The following is a 4,951-nucleotide window of genomic DNA, read 5'->3' on the forward strand; positions in this document are numbered from 1 at the left end:
AGGATCATATAGGGTAATAGATTCAAACATTTAATGTTTTTCTTTTTCCTGTGGAGCAATCACATGTAACCAGTTAACAATTTTTGCTTTTTGCATAACAGTGTCATTGACTCTTGTGCACTAGTTTGTGTGGTATTGCATGGGATAGATGTCTAACTGTCTGTTGGCACATTCTTATACATGCCTCGGCAGCATTAGGGAATGCCATTAATTGTCAGGCACATGTCGTTTACATCGAGCAATGTGGTCTGTGCCACATTGCACCAGGGAAAAAAAATATTTCTTAGGTTATATTGTCAGTTTACATACAAATGATCATTCACAGTGTCTGCTCACCAGATATGAAGAAACGAATGATGTGAGAAGTTGACAATGTTCCCACTTTACCTACATTTTACAGTGTATGCAGTCTATCAGGCCATGAGAACAACGTGCCAAATTAAATCGCTGACAGAGCATTCTAAGATAGAGCACTGAAGTTGTGCTGTTTACAGCTTGCATTTTTTTTACAGCTGAGCTAGGATTCACAACAATCACTTCTAGAAAAAGTAGATTCACCAGTGACCAGGTAAGCGAGACATCAGTTTTGCTCTAGTGTTAATATGTAGACAAGAACTGTGGGTGTCACATTCAGGGCAGCATACACTTTACCTGATAAAAAAATGCATGCTTTTTATCATCAATTTATGTTTCACAAATTACCCACACTATTTGACAACATTATCATCATAGAAATACTTCGTGTTTCTGCATGATGCCACACCATTCCATTTTCTACACCTCATACACCAATATACATCGTAAATGTTTAATAAGTGCCTGATAGGTCGAAGAGGTGCAGTAGTGGGGCATCCCTGCGTGCGTGACATTAATCCCTTAGATTTAGGGGATGTGCAAAGGCACTGTTTATTTCACACCTATTGACAATATGCTCATGTTACAGAATAATGTGGAAAAAAGTGCAAGTGACTCCTGTATATAAGAAAGTTCATGCAAAATTACAGACCAATAGCCTTAACATTGGTTTGCTGTAGAATTCTTGAACATATTTTCAGTTTGAAAATAATAAACTTCCTTGAGACAGAAAAACTTCTGTCCGCAGATCAGCACAGTTTTAGAGTGCTGCATCCCATAGTCACATTGATTAAATATCTGGGTGTAACATTGCAGAGTGATATGAAATGAAACAAGCATTTAAGAATGGTAGCAGAGGAGGCAGATGGTTGACTTTGCTTTATTGGGAGAGTTCTAGGTAAGTGTAGCTCTTCTACAAGGGAGACCAGGTATAGAACACTAGTGCAACCCATTCTTGACTATTTGTTGAGTGTTTGGATTCCCCACTAGGGTGGATAACAGAAAGATATTGAAGCAATTCAGAAGCAGGCTACTATATTTGTTACTAGTAGATTAAATGAAAATGAAAATGTTACGGAGCTCAAATGAGAGTCCCTTGAGGGAAGGCAAAGTTCTTTTTGAGGAACACTATTCAGAAAATTTAGAGAACTGGCATTTGAAGCAGACTGCAGAATGATTCTCCTGTTGCCAACGTACGTTTTGTGTAATGACTATGAAGATAAGAAATTAGGACTCATACAGAGGCATATAGACTGTCCTTTTTCTCTCACTCCATTTGTGAGTGGAACAGAAAAGAAAATGACTAGTAGTGGTACAAGGTACCCTCCACCATGCATTGTCAATGGCTTGTGGAGTATGCATGTATAAGTAGATGTTGACATAGAATGTGATCAACACATATGATCAAATCTGAGGGCAACCAGGTGTGATGGCAAAGTTTTTGATTTGTTGAGAGTGAGGGCTGTAGGTTGTGTAAGAATGAATGAAACTACACTGAGCACCTCTTATAGTGTCAACAGACAGATGGCTGTCATAGAATAGAATGGATCACTTGGCTACAAGTATTTTAGAAAGGGGGGAAATGGAAAATGTTCTAACAGGGAAAACTCCCCATAATACTCTCCCTCAGATTTAGTGGTAAGAGAGCCCCGTTGACAGCCCATCAAACACTGAACACAGATCAAGCATGAAAAAAGGAAGAAGGTGTACTGAACTACTTATGTGCCTTGCAGAGTATTAGTGATGTACGTGTGTCATATGATAGGAATTGCTTATTGACGCACTTCACTTATGCCTGGTGAGTGAGTGAGGTATGCCTCCATGCCCGATTTAGGTTTTTGTATGAATGTGAATGTGATCACTTCCAAGAAAATGATGAAAAGATAACAGCTTGTCACATAAAATGCAACAAATGAAAGAAACAGTTTCAGTCACACAGTTTTCCCTGTGCTCTGACAAAACATATGTTTTTAACACTTTCGAAGGTGTGTTAAGGTTTGAACATTTTGACTCCTGAAGATAGTTTGCATTAATTTCTGTGAGATGTGGTATCTCACCTTCTATCACTATTCATCACATTACGTGAGACAGTAATGTATTCTTACCACGACTCATATTCTATAACAACCAAGACTACAGAAAGAGAACAAACATTTCAGTGACCAGACGGACAGTTAATAATTTGGTGAAATAAAATAAAATAAAATAAAAATAAATGGCATAAGGTATTTTTTAACCCAGGTTATCTGCTCTGCATTCCAACACCATGACAACTTAACCATGACACTGTAACTCTACTGCTGCCCTCAGTGTTGCACTTATTAACATGGACCATTCACTGTTTCTGTTTTTCCTTTATTTTTAATACTTCAGTACCCCTTCTTCCTGTTTTCATGCTTGATCTGTTTTCAAACAATGGACAATACAGGGTGGAATATAACAAGATAATGAAAAGGATAGTTGCTACTCACCATATAGTGGATATGCTAAGTCGCAGGGCACAACAAAACAACCAGCTATTGAGCAACAAGGCCTTTATCAAAATTAGACAAAACACACACACACACACACACACACACACACACACACACACACACACACTGGCTCCAGTTGCCAGACTCTATGGTCATTTGTGTGAGTGTCAGCATGTGTGTATGTTGGCCAAAAGATAACTTTCAGCAGTCTTTTTGTTGTACCTTTCTGCGACTCAACATCTCCACTATATGGTGAGGAATAACTATCCTTTTCATTAAAAAAAACGAAAGCATTGGTATGTTGATAGACACACAAACATACACACAAAATTCAAGCTTTTGCAACCCACGGTTGCTTCATCGGGAAAGAGGGAAGGAGAGGGAAAGACGAAAGGATGTGGGTTTTAAGGGAGAGGGTACGGAGTTATTCCAGTCCCGGGAGCAGAAAGACTTACCTTAGGGGGAAAAAAGGACAGGCATACACTCGCGCACACACACATATCCATCCACACATATACAGATACAAGCAGACATTTGTAAAGGCAAAGAGTTTTATCCTGGTGAAAGAGCATCTTTTTTCATGCTAACTGTGGTCTTTCGTCAGTCAACAAAAGTTTCAAATGATCCAACAATGAAGCATAGTGGGTCCAGTTCTGACTCTGCCTTCCCGCAAGCAATCTGTGAGGATTATTCCTTGAAAGTCCCAAAAACAGTGATCAGCACCTTACCAGCTGACAAAATGATATTTACCTTCTTCAGAGTGCTTTCAGCAGCCTTCGTCCAATGTTTCATGGTGTGTAATGATCCAAGTGTCAACAACAGTCACAAATTGGCACAAAAGTTTTGCAGATAGTGATTAAACATCCCAGACATTGTGTTGAAATAATATGCCAGATGCACTTCTGGTCAGCTGTGAACAATCGTGACACACACCTTGTACACAGCTTCATCATAGCCAGTTCTCCATGCAGGGCATTATGTAGCTGCTCAGCTGAAATGCCTACAGTCTCAGCAATCTCATGAATTTTTAGTCGGTGGTCCTGTATTAGCTTAGCATGGATTTTGCAAATGGTTTCCTTTTTGGTGACTCACCTGGACAGCTGGAGTGCACTTTGTCTTCAGTACTTGTCTGACTATATATAAATTCATTAATTCAAAAGTAAATGGACTTCAATGGCGGTGCAGAGTCCATGTGCCCTTCATCCAATTCTGTTTTGATTTGTGCGGCAGTACAACTCTTCAAATGAAAATGTTTAACAACAGCACGAAACTTGGTTATCTTCTTCCTCAATCACAGTCAAAATATTGACCAAATTAGACAGCAGTCAACAGTAAACTGTTCACTGTACATTGCTCAAACTTTTATATGATCCTTGGAATAATCAAGCTTAGCAACCTGCAAAATGTTCCATTCTTTCATGGAAATTTACCAGGTTTATGAAACCATCCTCTTATCTCATTTAAGAATATAGGGCACTTTTATTGTTTTTATTTTAAACATGTTGTATATGAATTACACTGTTGTAAAATTTGTATTCCGAAAGTAAGATGAATAAACCCATTATAGAATTTTGAACTGTAGACAAGCAAGATATTTAATGTTAGTGCTACAGAGGGGAACATAATTCTTAAACATATTATGTAAAAATAATGTGCATGTATTTTGTTTAGACCCTCATGATCTGAAAAAAAAAACAGAACACCTTGAGTGACTAGAGATAGGATTTTCATATTCACAGAACATGTACATTAGTACGTTCTGTGGAAATGATTAGCATTTGAACCATGTTGGCCCATGGATTCAGTGTCAACATCAGTATCATGATGCAGCATGATCTACCAGTAAAATGCGCCTGCCGCTCATTGTTGCTATAAACTGAAGGTAATGGAGCAGTGTGACTTGAGTGAGTTTGAAAGAGGGCACATTATTGGCATTAGAGATGTGATGCATCCATCCAGGAAATTGCTGCTCATGTGGGATGAAGTGTTTCTGCAGTGCAGCAGGCGTGTGCAGAATGGTTCATGGGAGACTTAAGAACACTACGAGATGAGTAGGTTGCACCACCCACACTACCATCGAGAAGATCAACAACTTATCTAAATGGCATTGCAGGACAGATCTG

This window comes from Schistocerca gregaria, chromosome 10 (assembly GCF_023897955.1).
Source record: "Schistocerca gregaria isolate iqSchGreg1 chromosome 10, iqSchGreg1.2, whole genome shotgun sequence".
NCBI classification, from domain to species: Eukaryota; Metazoa; Arthropoda; class Insecta; order Orthoptera; family Acrididae; genus Schistocerca; species Schistocerca gregaria.